Below are 24592 nucleotides of genomic sequence, written 5' to 3'. Positions count from 1 at the left end.
TCTGTGCTGTGCTGTTTAGTTCTGTGCTGTGCTGTGTTCTGCAGTATCAGTCCAGTGGTGCTGTGTGCTGTGCTCTGTCCTTCTGAGGTCAGTGGTGCTGCTGGGTCCTGTGCTGTGTCCTGTTCAGTCCAGTGGTGCTGTGTCCTGTGCTCTGTGCTTCTAAGGGCATAGTTATTTCCCCAATATTCCCCTGTGTTTAAAAAAATAAAAAAAAGTTATTTAAAAAAATACCAAAAACTAATTAAATTTTTTTTTAATTACCACAAAATTTGCACAACCAATCCTGCAGTATAAGCCCATTGGTACTGCAATATTACCAAGTCCACACATTCAGCAGTAAAAGTCCAGTGGTACTGCAATATTACAAAGTTCACACATTCTGCAGTATCAGTCCAGTGATGCTGTGTCCTGTGCTCTGTCCTGCTGAGTTCCGTAGTGCTGCTGGGTCCTGTGCTGTGTCCTGTTCAGTCCAGTGGTGCTGTGTCCTGTGCTCTGTGCTTCTAAGGGCATAGTTATTTCCCCAATATTCCCCTGTGTTTAAAAAAATAAAAAAAAGTTATTTAAAAAAATACCAAAAACTAATTTAATTTTTTTTTAATTACCACAAAATTTGCACAACCAATCCTGCAGTATAAGCCCATTGGTACTGCAATATTACCAAGTTCACACATTCAGCAGTAAAAGTCCAGTGGTACTGCAATATTACAAAGTTCACACATTCTGCAGTATCAGTCCAGTGATGCTGTGTCCTGTGCTCTGTCCTGCTGAGTTCCGTAGTGCTGCTGGGTCCTGTGCTGTGTCCTGTTCAGTCCAGTGGTGCTGTGTCCTGTGCTCTGTGCTTCTAAGGGCATAGTTATTTCCCCATTATTCCCAAGTTTTTAAAAAATAAAAAAAAAATTATAAAAAATATTAAAATAAAAAATTAAAAAAAAAGTAATTATAACCAAATTTGCAAAACCAATCCAGCAGTATAAGTCCATTGGTACTGCAATATTTCCAAGTTCACACATTCTGCAGTATCTTGTGCTACATATAATGGAGACCAAAAATGTGGAGGATAAAGTAGGGAAAGATCAAGACCCACTTCCTCCTAATGCTGAAGCTGCTGCCACTAGTCATGACATAGACGATGAAATGCCATCAACGTCGTCTTCCAAGCCCGATGCCCAATCTCGTAGTACCGGGCATGTAAAATCCAAAAAGCCCAAGTTAAGAAAAAGTAGCAAAAAGAGAAACTTAAAATCATCTGAGGAGAAACGTAAAGTTGCCAATATGCCATTTACGACACGGAGTGGCAAGGAACGGCTTAGGCCCTGGCCCGTGTTCATGACTAGTAGTTCAGCTTCACCCACGGATCTTATCCCTCCTCCTCCTCCCCCCCCCCCCTCCAAAAAATTGAAGAGAGTTATGCTGTCAGCAACAAAACAGCAAACAACTCTGCCTTCTAAAGAGAAATTATCACAAATCCTCAAGGCGAGTCCAAGGGTGTTGGTGGTTGTCAAGCCTGACCTTCCCATCACTGTACGGGAAGAGGTGGCTCAGGAGGAGCCTATTGATGATGTAGCTGGTGCTGTGGAGGAACTTGATGATGAGGATGGTGATGTGGTTATTGTAAATGAGGCACCAGGGGGGGAAACAGCTGATGTCCATGGGATGAAAAAGCCCATCGTCATGCCTGGTCAGAAGACCAAAAAATGCACCTCTTCGGTCTGGAGTTATTTTTATCCAAATCCAGACAACCAATGTATGGCCATATGTAGCTTATGTAAAGCTCAAATAAGCAGGGGTAAGGATCTTGCCCACCTAGGAACATCCTCCCTTATACGTCACCTGAATAACCTTCATAGTTCAGTGGTTAGTTCAGGAACTGTGGCTAGGACCCTCATCGGTACAGGGACACCTAAATCCCGTGGTCCAGTTGGATACACACCAGCAACACCCTCCTCGTCAACTTCCTCCACAATCTCCATCAGATTCAGTCCTGCAGCCCAAGTCAGCAGCCAGACTGAGTCCTCCTCAATACGGGATTCATCCGAGGAATCCTGCAGCGGTACGCCTACTACTGCCACTGCTGCTGTTGCTGCTGTTAGTCGGTCATCTTCCCAGAGGGGAAGTCGTAAGACCGCTAAGTCTTTCACAAAACAATTGACCGTCCAACAGTCGTTTGCCATGACCACCAAATACGATAGTAGTCACCCTATTGCAAAGCGTATAACTGCGGCTGTAACTGCAATGTTGGTGTTAGACGTGCGCCCGGTGTCCGCCATCAGTGGAGTGGGATTTAGAGGGTTGATGGAGGTATTGTGTCCCCGGTACCAAATCCCGTCGAGATTCCACTTCACTAGGCAGGCGATACCAAAAATGTACAGAGAAGTACGATCAAGTGTCCTCAGTGCTCTAAAAAATGCGGTTGTACCCACTGTCCACTTAACCACGGACATGTGGACAAGTGGTTCTGGGCAAACGAAGGACTATATGACTGTGACAGCCCACTGGGTAGATGCATCCCCTTCCGCAGCAACAGCAACAGCTGCATCAGTAGCAGCATCTACAAAATGGCTGCTCATGCAAAGGCAGGCAACATTGTGTATTACAGGCTTTAATAAGAGGCACAACGCTGACAACATATTAGAGAAAATGAGGGAAATTATCTCCCAGTGGCTTACCCCACTTAGACTCTCATGGGGATTTGTGGTGTCAGATAATGCCACTAACATTGTGCGGGCATTAAATATGGGCAATTTCCAGCACGTCCCATGTTTTGCCCACACCATTAATTTGGTGGTGCAGCATTACCTCAAGAGTGACAGGGGTGTGCAGGAGATGCTTGCGGTGGCGCGCAAAATTGCTGGACACTTTCAGCATTCAGCCACTGCCTACCGCAGACTAGAGACACATCAAAAAAGCATGAACCTGCCCTGCCATCACCTCAAACAAGAGGTTGTGACACGCTGGAACTCCACCCTCTATATGCTGCAGAGGATGGAGGAGCAGCAAAAGGCCATTCAGGCCTACACAGCCACCTACGACATAGGCAAAGGAGTGGGGATGCGCCTCAGTCAAGCGCAGTGGAGACTGATTTCCGTGTTGTGCAAGGTTCTGCAGCCATTTGAACTTGCCACACGAGAAGTCAGTTCCGACACTGCCAGCTTGAGTCAGGTCATTCCCCTGATCAGGCTGTTGCAGAAGCAGCTGGAGAAAGTGAGGGAGGAGCTGGTAAGCCATTGCGATTACACCAAGCATGTAGCTCTTGTGGATGTAGCCCTTCGTACGCTTTGCCAGGATCAGAGGGTGGTCACTCTTTTAAAGTCAGAGGAATACATTCTGGCCACCGTGCTCGATCCTCGGTTTAAAGCGTATGTTGTGTCTCTGTTTCCGGCGGACACAAGTCTACAGCGGTGCAAAGACCTGCTGGTCAGGAGATTGTCCTCTGAAGAGGACCGTGACATGCCAACAGCTCCACCCTCATTTTCTTCCACATCTATGGCTGCGAGGAAAAAGCTCAGTTTTCCCAAAAGAGGCGCTGGCGGGGATGCTGATAACATCTGGTCCGGACTGAAGGACCTGCCAACCATTGCAGACATGTCTACTCTCGCTGCATTGGATGCTGTCACAATAGAAAAAATTGTGGATGATTACTTTGCTGACACCATCCAAGTAGACATGTCAGACAGTCCATATTGTTACTGGCAGGAAAAAAAGGCAGTTTGGAAGCCCCTGTACAAACTGGCTCTATTTTACCTGAGTTGTCCCCCCTCCAGTGTGTACTCGGAAAGAGTTTTTACTGCAGCGGGGAACCTGGTCAGTGAGCGGCGAAGGAGGTTGCTTCCTCACAACGTTGAAAAAATGATGTTTATAAAAATGAATAATCAATTCCTCAATGAAGTACAGCACTGCCCTCCAGATACTACAGAGGGACCTGTGGTTGTGGAGTCCAGCGGGGACGAATTGATAATGTGTGATGAGGAGGAAGTACACACTGTAGGTGGAGAGGAATCAGAGGTTGAGGATGAGGACGACATCTTGCCTCAGTAGAGCCTGTTTAGTCTGTACAGGGAGAGATGAATAGCTTTTTTGGTGTGGGGGCCCAAACAAACCAATCATTTCAGCCAAAGTTGTTTGGTAGGCCCTGTCGCTGAAATGATTGGTTTGTTAAAGTGTGCATGTCCTATTTCAACAACATAAGGGTGGGTGTGAGGGCCCAAGGACAATTCCATCTTGGAACTTTTTTTTTTGCATTATATGACCAATCAACAGTCGTTTGCCATGTTCAAAAAGTAAAACCAAATTTAAACAAATTCAAGAAATTAAACCAAAAGTAAAATGCCCTGTCATAATTTAAAACAAGAGGTATTGACGTGCTCTAAAACTACTGTATTGTTGTTTATATTTTATAAACACTACACTTGAAAGCTTGAGTCTTTCAATAAAAAAGTAACTGTCCATTGCACGAATATTTGCAACAGGGACAATTTTAGGGTTAAGAAAGTCAACTAATAACACTTCGACGCTGTCTGTCTTTATAAACACTACACTTGGAAGTTGGAGGAGGTATTGTGGCCCCGGCACCAAATTTACTATCGGGGCCACTCCACTGTGCAGTCCATATTTAGGTGTATCAGATATTAAACAACGGTGACAGTTGATGCCCAATTTTTTAATTATATTGTGGCCTCGGTACCAAATTGTGTACCGGGGCCACCACACTACGCAGTCCATACCCTTTTTTGGTGGAATTCTGACCCGTGGAGGCTTTTTTAATTATATTGTGGCCTCGGTACCAAATTGTGTACCGGGGCCACCACACTACGCAGTCCATACCCTTTTTTGGTGGAATTCTGACCCGTGGAGGGTTTTTTAATTATATTGTGGCCTCGGTACCAAATTGTGTACCGGGGCCACCACACTACGCAGTCCATACGCTTTTTTGGTGGAATTCTGACCCGTGGAGGGTTTTTTAATTAGATTGTGGCCTCGGTACCAAATTGTGTACCGGGGCCACCACACTAAGCAGTCCATACCCTTTTTTGGTGGAATTCTGACCCGTGAAGGGTTTTTTAATTATATTGTGGCCTCGGTACCAAATTGTGTACCGGGGCCACCACACTACGCAGTCAAGATAGATAGATGCGTATCATAGATAAAGTACATTCAGTGGTGTGGGGCAAATTGAAAAATATCCAAAATGCACTGACATTATCAAAAACAAGAGGTTGTCACACGCTGAAACTCCAACATGTATATGATGGAGAGGATGGAGGAGCAGCCGTATGTGCAGTGTAATGCAGACCTGTTGAAGGTTTTTTATATATTTTATTGTGGTGCCCAGTGCCCACTACTCTACGCAGTCCAGATACTATTTTTGGGTGTAATTCTGACCTGTTGAAGGTTTTCTATATATATTATATTGTGGTGGCCAGTGGCCAGTCCTCTATGCAGTCCAGATACTATTTTTGGGTGTAATTCTGACCTGTTGAAGGTTTTCTATATATATTTTATTGTGGTGCCCAGTGCCCACTACTCTACGCAGTCCACATACTATTTTTGGGTGTAATTCTGACCTGTTGAAGGTTTTCTATATATATTATATTGTGGTGGCCAGTGGCCAGTCCTCTATGCAGTCCAGATACTATTTTTGGGTGTAATTCTGACCTGTTGAAGGTTTTCTATATATTATATTGTGGTGGCCAGTGGCCAGTCCTCTATGCAGTCCAGATACTATTTTTGGGTGTAATTCTGACCTGTTGAAGGTTTTCTATATATTTTTTATTGTGGTGCCCAGTGCCCACTACTCTACGCAGTCCAGATACATTTATTGGTGCGAATCATACAAGTTCAGGGTTTTTAATTTATATTGTGGTGACCCACTACTCTACGCAGTCCAGGTACATTATTGGTGCGAATCCTACAAGTTCAGGGTTTTTAATTTATATTGTGGTGACCCACTCCTCTACGCAGTCCAGGTACATTATTGGTGCGAATCCTACAAGTTCAGGGTTTTTAATTTATATTGTGGAGACCCACTCTTCTACGCAGTCCAGGTACATTATTCGGTGCGATTCTCAGGGTTTTTAATATATATTGTGGTGACCCACTCCTCTGCGCAGTCCAGGTACATTATTGGTGCGAATCATACAAGTTCAGGGTTTTTAATTTATATTGTGGTGACCCACTCCTCTATGCAGTCCTGGTACATTATTGGTGCGAATCCTACAAGTTCAGGGTTTTTAATTTATATTGTGGTGACCCACTCCTCTACGCAGTCCAGGTACATTATTAGTGCGAATCCTACAAGTTCAGGGTTTTTTATCTTATATTGTGGAGACCCACTCTTCTACGCAGTCCAGGTACATTATTCGGTGCGATTCATACAAGTTGATGGTTTTCTTATTATATATATTGTGGTGACCCACTCCTCTACGCAGTCCAGATACATTTATTGCTGCGAATCATACAAGTTCAGGGTTTTTAATATATATTGTGGTGACCCACTCCTCTACGCAGTCCAGGTACATTATTGGTGCGAATCATACAAGTTCAGGGTTTTTAATTTATATTGTGGTGACCCACTCCTCTACGCAGTCCAGGTACATTATTGGTGCGAATCATACAAGTTCAGGGTTTTTAATATATATTGTGGTGACCCACTCCTCTACGCAGTCCAAGTACATTTATTGGTGCGAATCCTACAAGTTCAGGGTTTTTAATATATATTGTGGTGACCCACTCCTCTACGCAGTCCAGGTACATTTATTGGTGCGCATCATACAAGTTGATGGTTTTCTTATTATATATATTGTGGTGACCCACTCTTCTACGCAGTCCAGAAAGATACCTCGTTGCAACGTTTTGGACTAATAACTATATTTTGAGGTGTTCAGAATACACTGTAAATTAGTGGAAATGCTTGTTATTGAATGTTATTGAGGTTAATAATAGCGTAGGAGTGAAAATAAGCCCAAAAACTTGATTTTTAAACTTTTTATGTTTTTTTCAAAAAAAATCCGAATCCAAAACCTTAAATCCGAACCGAGACCTTTCGTCAAGTGTTTTGCGAGACAAATCCGAACCCCAAAAATAATGAAAATCCGGATCCAAAACACAAAACACGAGACCTCAAAAGTCGCCGGTGCACATCCCTACTTCAAATACGGGTAAATTATGTATACCTTTCATTTTCATAGAGGGACAGTTTTGGGAGGAGACATTGCCAAATGGAATCCTGGGAGTGTCCATATAAGTCTGTGCACAGCACAGTCTATAACGAAATCTGAAATATACATAGAACATCCCACGGACACACAGCCAGGTATGTATATACATATTACACACAGTGATAGTCCTGTACTCTGTGTATATCTATCTATATATCTATATACACACTGACACAACAGCCAGGTATGTATATACATATTACACACAGTGATAGTCCTGTACTCTGTGTATATCTATCTATATATCTATATACACACTGACACACAGCCAGGTATGTATATACATATTACACACAGTGATAGTCCTGTACTCTGTGTATATCTATCTATATATCTATATACACACTGACACACAGCCAGGTATGTATATACATATTACACACAGTGATAGTCCTGTACTCTGTGTATATCTATCTATATATCTATATACACACTGACACACAGACAGGTATGTATATACATATTACACACAGTGATAGTCCTGTACTCTGTGTATATCTATCTATATATCTATATACACACTCACACACAGCCAGGTATGTATATACATATTACACAGTGATAGTCCTGTACTCTGTGTATATCTATCTATATATCTATATACACACTGACACACAGCCAGGTATGTATATACATATTACATACAGTGATAGTCCTGTACTCTGTGTATATCTATCTATATATCTATATACACACTGACACACAGCCAGGTATGTATATACATATTACACACAGTGATAGTCCTGTACTCTGTGTATATCTATCTATATATCTATATACACACTGACACACAGACAGGTATGTATATACATATTACACACAGTGATAGTCCTGTACTCTGTGTATATCTATCTATATATCTATATACACACTCACACACAGCCAGGTATGTATATACATATTACACAGTGATAGTCCTGTACTCTGTGTATATCTATCTATATATCTATATACACACTGACACACAGCCAGGTATGTATATATTACACACAGTGATAGTCCTGTACTCTGTGTATATCTATCTATATATCTATTAGAGATGGGCGGGTCCGGTTCTCCGAGAACCGAACCCACCCGAACTTTGGGTATCCGAGTACCGAGCTGAGCAGCTCGGTACTCTCCCGCCCATTCCGAATCCAAATCGAGGCCGAACGTCATTGTGACGTCGTCGGATCTCGGGACTCGGTTCTCGCGATACTTCAACTTTATAAATACACGCCTCCACAGCAATCCATCGCCATTTGACAGAGGGAGAGAGCAGGGTGTAGTCATAGGCTAATTAGAGCAGGGACAGAGAATACAATATTGTTCTTGCAATTGCTCTAACCAAAATCGCTAGTGCAGAGAGGAGGATAGAGGTTTATTATTTTTTCTTCATATTTGGCACTCCCCAGCGCTTTTGGGGTGTCCCCCATAATTGTGCATTAATATTTCTGGCTGTCAAAAGTCATATCTGTCAGCAGTATCTACTCAATAATTTGTAGCACACCTCAGTGTTTTTGGGGTGTCCTCCCTAATTGTGCATTAATATTTCTGGCTGTCAAAAGTCATATCTGTCAGCAGTATCTACTCAATAATTTTTAGCACTCCTCAGTGTTTTTGGGGTGTCCTCCCTAATTGTGCATTAATATTTCTGGCTGTCAAAAGTCATATCTGTCAGCAGTATCTACTCAATAATTTTTAGCACTCCTCAGTGTTTTTGGGGTGTCCTCTCTAATTGTGCATTAATATTTCTGGCTGTCAAAAGTCATATCTGTCAGCAGTATCTACTCAATAATTTGTAGCACACCTCAGTGTTTTTGGGGTGTCCTCCCTAATTGTGCATTAATATTTCTGGCTGTCAAAAGTCATATCTGTCAGCAGTATCTACTCAATAATTTTTAGCACTCCTCAGTGTTTTTGGGGTGTCCTCCCTAATTGTGCATTAATATTTCTGGCTGTCAAAAGTCATATCTGTCAGCAGTATCTACTCAATAATTTTTAGCACTCCTCAGTGTTTTTGGGGTGTCCTCCCTAATTGTGCATTAATATTTCTGGCTGTCAAAAGTCATATCTGTCAGCAGTATCTACTCAATAATTTTTAGCACTCCTCAGTGTTTTTGGGGTGTCCTCCCTAATTGTGCATTAATATTTCTGGCTGTCAAAAGTCATATCTGTCAGCAGTATCTACTCAATAATTTTTAGCACTCCTCAGTGTTTTTGGGGTGTCCTCCCTAATTGTGCATTAATATTTCTGGCTGTCAAAAGTCATATCTGTCAGCAGTATCTACTCAATAATTTTTAGCACTCCTCAGTGTTTTTGGGGTGTCCTCCCTAATTGTGCATTAATATTTCTGGCTGTCAAAAGTCATATCTGTCAGCAGTATCTACTCAATAATTTGTAGCACACCTCAGTGTTTTTGGGGTGTCCTCCCTAATTGTGCATTAATATTTCTGGCTGTCAAAAGTCATATCTGTCAGCAGTATCTACTCAATAATTTTTAGCACTCCTCAGTGTTTTTGGGGTGTCCTCTCTAATTGTGCATTAATATTTCTGGCTGTCAAAAGTCATATCTGTCAGCAGTATCTACTCAATAATTTGTAGCACACCTCAGTGTTTTTGGGGTGTCCTCCCTAATTGTGCATTAATATTTCTGGCTGTCAAAAGTCATATCTGTCAGCAGTATCTACTCAATAATTTTTAGCACTCCTCAGTGTTTTTGGGGTGTCCTCCCTAATTGTGCATTAATATTTCTGGCTGTCAAAAGTCATATCTGTCAGCAGTATCTACTCAATAATTTTTAGCACTCCTCAGTGTTTTTGGGGTGTCCTCCCTAATTGTGCATTAATATTTCTGGCTGTCAAAAGTCATAACTGTCAGCAGAATCTACTAAATAATTTTTAGCACTCCCCAGTGGTTTGCGCTCAGAATGGATTCAAAGCAGTCCACATATGATCTAAATGAGCAACCAGGTTCTGTCACCAGTCCTGATGTTAGTGTTCCCAGTACGTCATCTGGCCAAGGCGATGTCAAACAACAGAGTGTTTTCAAATTAGTGCAAAAAACAAAAACCAAAAAAAAATTTACTGTATTGAAGCGAAAAAGAAGTGTAACTGAGCAAAAGTTAAGTGACGATAAAAAAAAAATTGCAAGCATGCCATTCTACACACGCAGTGGCAAAGAGAGAATGAGGCCTTCACCTTTGGCTATTAGTGGCAGATCCCAAAAAGTTACCCAGGCTACAATTGGTGCACAACTACTGTTACGCGTCAAAGCTGAGCTGCAAGATAACAGTGAGGCATTACAGGAGAATATTTGCTCTGATTCACAAATGACAACAATCCCTGTGGAGAGTCCATCCAACAGTGGGATGTCTAATCGTGAGCATTCTGCTGATGTGTGCCTTAATAGCCCGAGTGTAGCCGGTGATACCCAAATTGAGGATGCCACTTTGGAATTAGAAGAGGATGAGGGGGAGATTTGTGTAGGCGACGAGGGCGCTAATGAGGATGTTGATGAGGATGAGGTTGTTTGTGTAAGTCCTGCACCAGTGGCAGCAGTTCTGGCACGTGACAAGAAAAATGCCATTGTCATGCCTGGGCATAAAACAAAAAAATCCACTTCTTATGTGTGGAATTATTTCTACCCAAATCCAGACAACAATTGTATAGCCATTTGTAGTGTATGTGAAGCCACAGTCAGTCGAGGGAGGGACCTTAACCATCTTGGAACCTCGTCTATGTTACGCCATTTAACGAGAGTTCATGGCAAAGTGTTGGGAAAAGCTGAAAGTTCTTCCCAAAAGAATACAAGCACTCCCTCATCAGCTAAGACCCTCCGCTCACCGACATACCGACGGCTACAAAATACACCCACCACACCATCCTCATCAATATCCTCAGTAGCGCTCGGAGTTAGCCCGGCATCCCACTTAAGGCTGGATGACTCCGGCACTATTATTGATTCCTCTGAAGAAAGCGTTAGTCCTGCTGCTGCTGTTGCTGCTGCTGGGGGTGAATCGTCATCCCAGAGGCAGGTGAATAAAATGAGCAGTCCTACATTTCAGCAATTAACTGTGAAACAATCATTTGCGAGGGGAAGCAAATATGACAGCAGTCACCCAGTCGCCAAGCGAATCACAGACGCCATGGCTGCAATGTTAGTGTTAGATCTGCGTCCAATCTCCACAATAAACGCAGCTGGTTTTTCACAGTTAATTGAGGTTTTGTGTCCGCGTTACAGAATTCCATCGCGACACCATTTCTCCCGTAAAGCTATTCCACAACTATACCAAAAAGTGTGTAAAAATGTAGAGATTGCGCTGAAAAATGCCATTCTGCCCACTGTTCACTTAACCACAGATATGTGGACAAGTGGAAGTGGCCAAACCAAAGACTATATGACTGTGACAGCCCACTGGGTTGGTCATTCACCTTCACCAGCAGGAACAGCAGCAGCATGTACACCACTACGTAACATTTGTCACAGGCAGGCCACTCTTTGTATCACCGGCTTCACTAACAGGCATACGGCTGACAATTTGTTACGCAAACTGAGAGATGTGATTGATGCATGGCTTATACCACTCGGACTCTCCCCAGGGTATGTCATTTCAGATAACGCCAACAATATAGTGCGAGCATTACAGCTGGGTGATTTCCAACATATTCCCTGTTTTGCTCACACCATCAACTTGGTGGTGCAGAGCTTCCTACGAAATAACCGTGAGGTGCAGGAGATGCTTTCGGTGGCCCGTAAAATTTCAGGCCATTTCAGGCATTCAGCCACAGCATGTAGGAGATTACAGCAGCTCCAAGAGCAGTTTAACTTGCCCTGCCACCAACTTAAGCAAGAGGTGGTAACTCGGTGGAATTCCACCCTGTACATGCTTCAGAGGATGGAGGAACAGCGCAAAGCCATCCAAGCATATTGCACAAGTCATGACATTGGGAAAGGAGGGGGGATGTATTTCACTCTTGCACAGTGGGGAATCCTTTCAGTGCTGTGCAAGGTGCTGAAACCATTTGAAGTTGTGACATGTGAGGTCAGTGCAGACTCTGCTAGTTTGAGCCAAGTCATTCCTTTAATTAGACTATTGGAAAAGCAGCTTGAGAAAATGAAGGAGGAGCTGAAAGCAAGCAATTCAGCAAAGTATGTTGGCCTTGTCGATCAAGTACTTAATTCGCTTCACAATGATCCTCGAGTTATTAAGATCTTGAACTCGGATCAGTACGTTTTGGCCACTGTGCTTGATCCAAGGTTTAAAAGCTACATTGAGTCTTTACTTGTAAATGAGCGAGATGTGAACTTTTGCAAGGAGCTATTGCTCAGCAAGTTGGCCGCTGAACTGGGCCTCGGCTTGACGACGTGTCCTCCTTCACTTTCTCAAGCTGTTGCTCGTAAAAAATTAAATTTCCAAAAAAGAAGCAGGGAAGACACAGGGGGCAGACGAGAACAATTTAACATCTGGGCTGGTTTGAAGGATTTTTCAAAAAAATGTGTCACTTTGCCCATAACTCCATCCAATATGAGTATAAACATGCAAAGGATGGTGGAGGATTACTTTCAAGAGGTAGTTGATATGGAAATGTCAGACAGTCCCTTTCCTTACTGGGAAGAAAAGCAGGCCATTTGGAAACCCATGTACAAACTTGCTTTGCAATACCTAAGCTGCCCACCCTCCAGTGTGTACTCTGAACGAGTGTTCAGCACAGCAGGGAACTTAGTCAGTGATCGCCGTAGAAGGTTACTTCCCAAAAATGTGGAGAAAATGATGTTTATAAAAATGAACTACATCTTCCACGAGGAAGGCCTTCACCATCCAAGACATCCAAGCACTGACTGTTCTCTAATGGCGGATTCAAGCGGCGATGAATTGATAGTCTGTGATGATGACGTACACACTGATGAGGGTGAGGATGAAGCTGAAGATGATGCCGATAACATCTTTTTAAAACTTTCTATGTAAGTGTAGGGTGCAATCTACCCCCAAAGAGGAAAGGGACTTGTGGCATTTCCATATCACATACCATCTTGAAAGGCTGCTGTTAGGGCAATTTATCCTTAAGGGTAGGGTGTCATAGACAGAGTGACCCTAAACTGGCTTTGTCCATTTTTCATAATATTGTACAGTCTATAATGGCTGAATTTTTTAGTATTTTATACAAGTGGAGGGGGGCCTAGAGAGACAGAAACCAAACTGGCTTTCTCCATGTCAATTAATATTGTACAGTCTATAATGGCTGAATTTTTTGGTATTTTATACAAGTGGAGGGGGGCCTAGAGAGACAGAGTGACCCCAAACTGTCTTTCTCCATGTCAATTAATATTGTACAGTCTATAATGGCTGAATTTTTTAGTATTTTATACAAGTGGAGGGGGGCCTAGAGAGACAGAAACCAAACTGGCTTTCTCCATGTCAATTAATATTGTACAGTCTATAATGGCAGAATTTTTTGGTATTTTATACAAGTGGAGGGGGGCCTTGAGAGACAGAAACCAAACTGTCTTTCTCCATGTCAATTAATATTGTACAGTCTATAATGGCTGAATTTTTTGGTATTTTATACAAGTGGAGGGGTGCCTTGAGAGACAGAAACCAAACTGTCTTTCTCCATGTCAATTAATATTGTACAGTCTATAATGGCTGAATTTTTTGGTATTTTATACAAGTGGAGGGGGGCCTTGAGAGACAGAAACCAAACTGGCTTTTTCCATTTCTTTACATATTTAACTACAAGTGTAGGGTGTAATATACATTCAAAGACGATGGCTGCATTGCCAATATGCATAGATGGAGAGGAAGACAATCTGTTTTGTGTGTAGAATAGGCCTACCAACGAAGAATTAAACTGTTTTTTTGGATAATTTATTACCTCAACAATTAGATTACTTGTCTCTAAAACAGTTGGAGCACTAAATTGGGTTAATTTAGGCCCAAAAACATGGATTTTCCCAAAAAATAGCAAAACAAAACCAAACAAAACCAAAACCAAAACACGCAATGGCGGTTTTGCAAAACCAAAACCAAAACCAAAACACGACGGTAATCCAGATCCAAAACCGAATCCAAAACCAAAACACGGGGGTCAGTGACCATCTCTAATATCTATATACACACTGACACACAGCCAGGTATGTTTATATTACACACAGTGATAGTCCTGTACTCTGTGTATATCTATCTATATATCTATATACACACTGACACAACAGCCAGGTATGTATATACATATTACACACAGTGATAGTCCTGTACTCTGTGTATATCTATCTATATATCTATATACACACTGACACACAGCCAGGTATGTATATACATATTACACACAGTGATAGTCCTGTACTCTGTGTATATCTATCTATATATCTATATACACACTGACATAACAGCCAGGTATGTATATACATATTACATACAGTGATAGTCCTGTACTCTGTGTATATCTATCTATATATCTATATACTAGAGATGGGCGGGTCCGGTTCTCCGAGAACCGAACCCACCCGAACTTTGGGTATCCGAGTACCGAGCTGAGCAGCTCGGTACTCTCCCGCCCATTCCGAATCCAAATCGAGGCCGAACGTCATTGTGACGTCGTCGGATCTCGGGGCTCGGTTCTCGCGATACTTCAACTTTATAAATACACGCCTCCACAGCAATCCATCGCCATTTGACAGAGGGAGAGAGCAGGGTGTAGTCATAGGCTAATTAGAGCAGGGACAGAGAATACAATATTGTTCTTGCAATTGCTCTAACCAAAATCGCTAGTGCAGAGAGGAGGATAGAGGTTTATTATTTTTTCTTCATATTTGGCACTCCCCAGCGCTTTTGGGGTGTCCCCCATAATTGTGCATAAATATTTCTGGCTGTCAAAAGTCATATCTGTCAGCAGTATCTACTAAATAATTTTTAGCACTCCTCAGTGCTTTTGGGGTGTCCTCCCTAATTGTGCATTAATATTTCTGGCTGTCAAAAGTCATATCTGTCAGCAGTATCTACTAAATAATTTGTAGCACTCCTCAGTGCTTTTGGGGTGTCCTCCCTAATTGTGCATTAATATTTCTGGCTGTCAAAAGTCATATCTGTCAGCAGTATCTACTAAATAATTTGTAGCACACCTCAGTGCTTTTGGGGTGTCCTCCCTAATTGTGCATTAATATTTCTGGCTGTCAAAAGTCATATCTGTCAGCAGTATCTACTAAATAATTTTTAGCACTCCTCAGTGCTTTTGGGGTGTCCTCCCTAATTGTGCATTAATATTTCTGGCTGTCAAAAGTCATATCTGTCAGCAGTATCTACTAAATAATTTTTAGCACTCCTCAGTGCTTTTGGGGTGTCCTCCCTAATTGTGCATTAATATTTCTGGCTGTCAAAAGTCATATCTGTCAGCAGTATCTACTAAATAATTTGTAGCACTCCTCAGTGCTTTTGGGGTGTCCTCCCTAATTGTGCATTAATATTTCTGGCTGTCAAAAGTCATATCTGTCAGCAGTATCTACTAAATGATTTGTAGCACTCCTCAGTGCTTTTGGGGTGTCCTCCCTAATTGTGCATTAATATTTCTGGCTGTCAAAAGTCATTTCTGTCAGCAGTATCTACTAAATAATTTTTAGCACTCCTCAGTGCTTTTGGGGTGTCCTCCCTAATTGTGCATTAATATTTATGGCTGTCAAAAGTCATAACTGTCAGCAGAATCTACTAAATAATTTTTAGCACTCCTCAGTGCTTTTGGGGTGTCCTCACTAATTGTGCATTAATATTTCTGGCTGTCAAAAGTCATTTCTGTCAGCAGTATCTACTAAATAATTTTTAGCACTCCTCAGTGCTTTTGGGGTGTCCTCCCTAATTGTGCATTAATATTTCTGGCTGTCAAAAGTCATATCTGTCAGCAGTATCTACTAAATAATTTGTAGCACTCCTCAGTGCTTTTGGGGTGTCCTCCCTAATTGTGCATTAATATTTCTGGCTGTCAAAAGTCATATCTGTCAGCAGTATCTACCAAATAATTTTTAGCACTCCCCAGTGGTTTGCGCTCAGAATGGATTTAAAGCAGTCCACATATGATCTGAATGAGCAACCAGGTTCTGTCACCAGTCCTGATGTTAGTGTTCCCAGTACGTCATCTGGCCAAGGCGATGTCAAACAACAGAGTGTTTCCAAATTAGTGCAAAAAACAAAACCCCCAAAAAAATTTACTGTATTGAAGCGAAAAAGAAGTGTAACTGAGCAAAAGTTAAGTGACGATAAAAAAAAAATTGCAAGCATGCCATTCTACACACGCAGTGGCAAAGAGAGAATGAGGCCTTCACCTTTGGCTATTAGTGGCAGATCCCAAAAAGTTACCCAGCCTACAATTGGTGCAAAACTACTGTTACGCGTCAAAGCCGAGCTGCAAGATAACAGTGAGGCATTACAGGAGAATATTTGCTCTGATTCACAAATGACAACAATCCCTTTGGAGAGTCCATCCAACAGTGGGATGTCTAATCGTGAGCATTCTGCTGATGTGTGCCTTAATAGCCCGAGTGTAGCCAGTGATACCCAAATTGAGGATGCCACTTTGGAATTAGAAGAGGATGAGGGGGAGATTTGTGTAGGCGACGAGGGCGCTAATGATGATGTTGATGATTATAATGCAGACAGATACCAAATTGCCTTTCTCAATTTCTATTTATATTCTAGATTATATAACGGCTGAATAGTTTTCTATTTTACTCCTAGTGGAGAGAGGATCTGATGCAGACAGATACCAAACTGCCTTTGTCTATTTCAATTTATATTGTACAGTCTATAACGGCTGAATTTATTAGTATTTTATACAAGTGGAGGGGGGCCTAGAGAGACAGAAACCAAACTGGCTTTCTCCATGTCAATTAATATTGTACAGTCTATAATGGCTGAATTTTTTGTTTTTTAAAAAAAGTGGAGGGGGGCCTATAGAGACAGAAAGCAAACTGTCTTTGTCTATTTCAATTTATATCTTTACATATTTAACTATAAGTGTAGGGTGTAATATACATCCAAAGACGATGGCTGCATTGCCAATATGCAAAGATGGAGAGGAAGACAATCTGTTTTGTGTGTAGAATAAATGAAGGCCTACCAACGAAGAATTAAACAGTTTTTTTGGATGATTTATTACCTCAACAATTAGATTACTTGTCTCTAAAGCAGTTGGAGCACTAAATTGGGTTATTTTAGGCACAAAAACATGGATTTTCCAACAAAGTAGCAAAACAAAACCAAACAAAACCAAAAACAAAACCAAAACCAAAACACGCAATGGCGGTTTTGCAAAACCAAAACCAAAACCAAAACACTACGGTAATCCAGATCCAAAACCGAATCCAAAACCAAAACACGGGGGTCAGTGACCATCTCTACTATATACACACTGACACACAGCCAGGTATGTATATACATATTACATACAGTGATAGTCCTGTACTCTGTGTATATCTATCTATATATCTATATACACACTGACACACAGCCAGGTATGTATATACATATTACATACAGTGATAGTCCTGTACTCTGTGTATATCTATCTATATATCTATATACACACTGACACACAGCCAGGTATGTATATACATATTACACAGTGATAGTCCTGTACTCTGTGTATATCTATCTATATATCTATATACACACTGACACACAGCCAGGTATGTATATACATATTACACAGTGATAGTCCTGTACTCTGTGTATATCTATCTATATATCTATATACACACTGACACAACAGCCAGGTATGTATATACATATTACACAGTGATAGTCCTGTACTCTGTGTATATCTATCTATATATCTATATACACACTGACACACAGCCAGGTATGTATATACATATTACACACAGTGATAGTCCTGTACTCTGTGTATATCTATCTATATATCTATTAGAGATGGGCGGGCTCAGTTCCCCGAGATCTGAATCCTACCGACTTTAGGGTATCCGAGTACCAAGCCGAGCACGCTTGGTACTCTCCCGCACATTCGGTTTCGAAATCGAGGCAAAACGTCATTGTGACGTATTCATTTTTCTATGCTCGGATCTCGCGAGATTTAAAAAGCATTAATACCAGCCTCCACAGCAATCCATCGCCATTTGACAGAGGGAGAAAGCAGGGTTAGGTCACACTGGCTATATCAGTGCAGGGACAGTGATTGATTGTATTCAACAGCATTGAAAGCTTAATACCAGATTGTTAAAGCAGTAAGAGGAGAAGAGAGGAGGGTTTTTTGTTCAGTTTCTGGCACTCCAAGTGCTATTGGGGTGTCCCCCATTATTTTGCAGAAATTTATCTGGCTGTGAAAAAAGTACTTTATTGCAGCACTTTAATAATAAATATATTTAGCACTTCCATTTGCTTTTGGGGTGTCCCCCATTCTTTTGCAGAAATTTATCTGGCTGTGAAAAAAGTACTATATTGCAGCAGTGTCAAAAACAATTTGTAGCACTACAAGTGCTTTGGGCTCAGAATGGATTCAAAGCAGTCCACATATGAGCAAAATGAGCAACCAGGTTCTGTCACCAGTCCTGATTGTAGTGTTCCCAGTACGTCATCTGAGAAAGGCGATATCAAACTTCACTGTCTTTTGAAATCAGCCAAAAAAACACACACCAATTTTTTTTTTACCGTGTTGAAGTGAAAACGAAGTGTAACTGAAGTTAACTGCCGATAAAAAATTTTTTGCCAACATGCCATTCTACACACGCAGTGGCAAAGAGAGAATTAGGCCTTCGCCTTTCTCTATTAGTGGCAGATCCAAAAATGTTACCGAGCCTACAAGTGGTTCACAACTACTGTTACGCGTCAAAGCCGAGCTGCGAGATAACAGTAAGGCATTAGAGGATAATGTTTGCTCTGAATCAGAAATGACACCAATCTCTGTGGAGAGTCCATCCATCAGTGGTATGTCTAACTGTGACCATTCTGATAGTGTACCCATAAAGAAGGGCCCTTTCAGAATTTCTGATGATGTGTGCCTGAAGAGCCCGAGTGTAGCCGGTGATACACCAAGTGAGGATGACACTTTGGGCTAGATTTACTAAACTGCGGGTTTGAAAAAGTGGAGATGTTGCCTATAGCAACCAATCAGATTCTAGCTTTCATTTATTTAGTGCATTCTACAAAATGACAGTTAGAATCTGATTGGTTGCTATAGGCAACATCTCCACTTTTTCAAACCCGCAGTTTAGTAAATATACCCCTTTGTCTTTAGAAGAGGATGTAGGGGAGATTTGGGTATCCGACGAGGGCGCTGCTGAGTATGCGGTTGATTGTGTAAGTTCTGCAGCAGTGTGGCACCAGTGGCGGGTGAGGTTCTGGCAACAATATGCACTTTCCAAATACAAGCAGTGATGACGCAGGGGGCAGACCACAACAGTTTAACATCTGGGCTGGTTTGAAAGATTTTTTTTAAAAAATGTGTGACCTTGCCCATAACTCCATCCAATACAAGTATCAACATGCAAAGGATGGTGGAGGATTATTTTCAAGAGGTAATTGATATGGAAATGTCAGACAGTCCCTTTCCTTACTGGGAGAAAAAGCAGGCCATTTGGAAACCCATGTACAAACTTGCTTTGCAATAACTAAGCTGCCCACCCTCCAGTGTGTACTCTGAACGAGTGTTCAGTACAGCCGGGAACTTAGTCAGTGATCGCCGTAGAAGGTTACTTCCCAAAAATGTGGAGAAAATGATGTTTATAAAAATGAACTACATCTTCCACGAGGAAGGCCTTCACCATCCAAGACATCCAAGCACTCTCTAATGGCAGATTCAAACGGCGATGAATTTATAGTCTGTGTGTCAGACGCCGTCCCCGCGCCTCCACGCTAAGCCGGGACGGACGTCTGTCTCTCCCTGAGCGTCCCGTTGCTAGGCAACGGAGACGCGTCTTCCGGCGGCGCGGTGCGCATGCGCGCCCGTCGCCATAACAACGGGACGCGCTGCTAGCTTCCTGTCTGCGGTCAGACCGCCGAATCTCTGCCCACCAATGAGGGTTAAGGACTTCCTATATATATCCTGCTCTGACATCACTAGGATGCCAGAGCAACTAGTTATCTAGCCTCCAGCGTTCCTGTGATATCTTCATTATATCCTACCTATTGATTTCCTGTTACTGACCCGGCTTCCTGACCTCACCTTTGGATTCTCCCTGTGTCCTGTCTTGTTACTTCGGTTTGACCTTGGCCTGCTGACTATTCTCTGCCTCCTGATTCTGTACCTTATCTGCCCGCTTGATCCTGACTCTGCCTGTACGACTACGGATTTGCCCTTACCTCGCAAGTAGCTATCTGGGAGGGCCGCGACCTGCACGTCGCTCGCTGCGAAGTCCAAACCTCCTTGCGGGGGTCCCTGGTGAATACCGGCGGCGTGTTAGACTCCGCGCCTCCTTGTGTAGCTGTGCCAATACTTGCAGGTACTCAAGTCACCTCCGCGACACTGTGATGATGACGTACACACTGATGAGGGTGAGGATGAAGCTCCAGATGATGACGATAACATGTTTTTAAAACTTTCTATTTAAGTCTAGGGTGCAATCTACCCCCAAAGAGGAAAGGGACTTGGGGCATTTCCATATCACGTACCGTCTTGAAAGGTTGTTGTTTTGGCAATTTCTCATTATGGGCAGGGTGTCATACACAGACTGACCCCAAACTGCTTTTGTCCATTTCAATTAACATTGTACAGTCTATAACAGCTGATTGTTTTTGTATTTTCTACAAGTGGAGGGGGGCCTATAGAGACATAAACCAAACTGCCTTTGTCCATTTCTTTACATATTTAACTATAAGTGTAGGGGTGTAATATACACCCAAAGACGATGGCTGCATTGCCAATATGCACAGATGGAGAGGAAGACAATCTAGTTTGTGTGTAGAATTAATGAAGGCCTACCTACCAGGAATTAAACCGTTTTTTTGATAATTTATTAGCTTTCCAATTACATTACTTATCCAAGAAACAGATGGATCACTAAATTTGGTTATTTTATGCCCAAAAAATTGGTTTTGTTTTGCTATTTTGTTGGAAAATCAAACAAAACCAAAACATGCAATGGCGGTATTGCAAAACCAAAACACGAAGGTAATCCATATCCAAAACCAAAACCAAAACCAAAACACTGGGGTCAGTGACCATCTCTAGCAAAAACGGACATTTGGTTTCACAACACAGAATGAAAAACAGGTTTTGAACACATTGCGTTCTTACCCGTATATGACGCGTCAATCCACCCTTTGTTGCGGGACCGAAATCCGTAGGTCTTGCGTATCATCCGGTAGCGTAGCCTCCGCCGCGAGCCCCAAAATTGTTATGCACGTTTTGTCGCTATCCAATAACGATTGTCGAATCTCGATTTGCGTTTCCAATGCACAAATATTTATTCTCAAAAAGTAGCAGAATAATTCAAGCAAAATAATAATAAGTACAGCCGTTACTTATCACAGGCGCTCTGGATCCAGTGAACAGTCATTCAGGTCTGAAGTCTGTGGTCAAAGATGACTGCTCACTAGATGAAAAGCTCCTGCTTATTTGCAGACAGAAATACAGTAAAACAATGCAGATGGTGTGGCTTGCTTCTATTGGTCCAGGTTTCAGGAAGGTCCAGGGTGCTGCAGATCATAGGCTAGTTCAAACCAAAATATCCAAAGGTGGGGGTCATCTTTCCAGGGGATGTGCTACGACTTTCCCGCCAAGAATCCAGTCTCAACTAGTCTATTAGCATTTTATAGTCAGTATCACTTTAAAGATTTATTCCCTAACATCAATAACTAGAGAATGCAATGTGTGATCTCTTCGTTGAATGAACCGGACAGCTGCTGATGAATAGGGGATTAAAATGATACCAGACATGACACATTTCCTTTAACCTGTACCATATGTTTTACTAACATGCATATAACTTATAATATTAAACGAAAATACTACTATATTTTGACATAAATAACTATGTGTTGCAACTACAATTAATGTGTACTATTCACAAATGTGTGCGTTTGTGCAAATGTGTGTAAAAGTGTAAAAACTGTTGTTTCCACATGTTGTGGCTGGATACGCCCTTCCACACCGTAGCGTACTCTATGCATCTTTTCAGGCAAAGACAACCAACTTTGCTCAATATCAATTGAAATGACTTTATTCAATTTGCTGACTTCAACAATGGTAATTACCCTAACTAACACAAGCAAAATGACTTCTCCTGTCCTGTTATTTTCACACAATATAGCAATATTCTTTCTATTTCTAATCCATACAATATTGCGGGTAATAGCAAGGGCAAAATGTACCTAATTGCTTGAACTGATAATACACATAATACACCGATGCTCTGGTGTATATACTTAGACTGGCCCAAGAATTAAAAAGTACTTCAAACTGTGAGAAACAGGTGATTAATAAAAGGTTCTCAGTCTAGTAGCAACCCATTCCTTCACATAAATCAATAGAGTTAATATCTGCGGGTTTGAGGAGGCTCGGAAGAGTTTGACAGCAGAAAGCTTAAAGAACGAAGGTGAGCGCGTAGCTAATAAAGTGATGATCTGAGAGGGGGAAAGAAGTGTTAAGGAAATCAGAAACTGAGCATAGTCTAGAGAAAACAAGATCAAGACAGTGGCCATCCTGATGAGTTGCTGATTCAATCCATTGGGAGAGGTCACGTGAGGAGGTTAGAGAGAGTAGTTTTGAAGCAGCATTGAAATGTGGATTAGCAAGAGAAATGTTGAAATCTCCCATGATGATGGTGGGGATGTCAGAGCATAAGAAGTGAGGGAGCCATGCAGAGAAATGTTCAAGAAATTGTTGGTGTGGTCCAGGGGGGGCGATAGAGAATGGGTTAAAAATCCTAACAGTATGTACTTCAAAAGTTGCGAATGTGAGTGATGGGACGTTTGGTAGAACTGTGAACGTGCACTGTGGGGAGAGAAGTAGACAACCCCACCTCCTTGTCTGCCTCCAGGTCTGGAGGTGTGGATGAGATGGAGGCCACTATGTGAAAGGGCTGCCGGTGAGGCAGGGTCTGATTGCGTGAGCCATGTTTCTGTTATTGCCAGAAGGTTGACTTTGTTTGACAGGAGGAGATCATGTACAGTGGGGTAAGTTTGCTACAAACAGAGCGTGCATTCCAAAGGGTACACATTTAAAGGACTTTGGAAGAAAGGGGAGACATGTGATGCGTTTGAGGTTTACTGGATTTCGGTAGTGTTCAGGTATATGTGTGAGGGAGAAGTGAGGGGGACCTGGATTCGGTGATATATCACAAGCTAATAGAAGCAGGGAGGAACAAAGGTAGGAAAGATGATTGTAAGATGTTTGTCCTTTCAGTTTCTGGCAACTGGATGAGGCTGTTACAACTATTGAATTTAAATAGGACAAAAGTTCATGATTGTTAAATTGCGGTGAGTGAAGTAATGAAGCGACAATGTGGACAGAGGTGAGTGTTGCAGGAAGGGTGAAGGACAATATAGTCCTAAAGATAATGCCATAAAAGTAGAGTAAGAAATATAATTTGGGAAACATTGGGATTTAAGAGTAAAGTAGCAAAAATTGAGGGAATTAAAAGAATGAACTAGCTGCATTGTCCTGTGTAATCAGATAAGTAGCAGAGTTAGGCTGCAGCATAAGTAGATTATTTCTGGATGTCTTCAAAATATAACATTAAAATCACCCCAGAGCCACTGCAGCATTATTAGAAATGTAGTTGAACAGAAAGCAAAATACAGAACTTATCAAAAAACAAAAATACTGGATAATTATAAAGCATGATTTGGGTACAAGAATATACAAGAAGCAATAAAAAGACATACATTTTGACAAGATAGGAACAGACAAGATGAAAAGAGGAATGAAAGCCCTTCTACAGATATCTTCCAATTTACTGGGGAGGCCATGAGGATACCAGGATAATATGTAGCACTTTAGCTGGTCTATACATAGGCTGCCTTATGTGCTGGCCTGGTACTTCTAGGGGAATTACAAAACAAAAAACACACAGGATAACAATGCTACAAACAACCGCACAAAGAGCCTACAGATCATTCCTATCCTCAAGGGGCTATAGTCACCGATTCTATTCGAGAGATCTTTCTGTCACTGAGATACATACTTCCCTCCTCTGCCAGCCAGTCCTTCTGCTTTTGACAGGTACACAAGGTAAAATGGTCTGCTCAGATTTGAAGATCTGATCACCGGCTCATTCTTAGACCAGCCCAACAGGAGTTATGGCTCCTAGTCAGTGTTGTCCCGAAGCAGAGAGTGAGCTAAAGGGGTGAGAACCCCTTCTAATCCCAGTCCAGTTCCTATGGGTGGTGTGGCTGTGGCAGGGAAGGTTTATATAGCAATTCACAATCAGATTGGGTACTTGCTTATCAGAGTAC

This window comes from Mixophyes fleayi, chromosome 6 (genome assembly GCF_038048845.1).
Source record: "Mixophyes fleayi isolate aMixFle1 chromosome 6, aMixFle1.hap1, whole genome shotgun sequence".
Taxonomy (NCBI): domain Eukaryota; kingdom Metazoa; phylum Chordata; class Amphibia; order Anura; family Limnodynastidae; genus Mixophyes; species Mixophyes fleayi.
The sequence above is the reverse complement of the archived record's forward strand: the minus strand, read 5'-3'. Positions refer to the sequence as shown.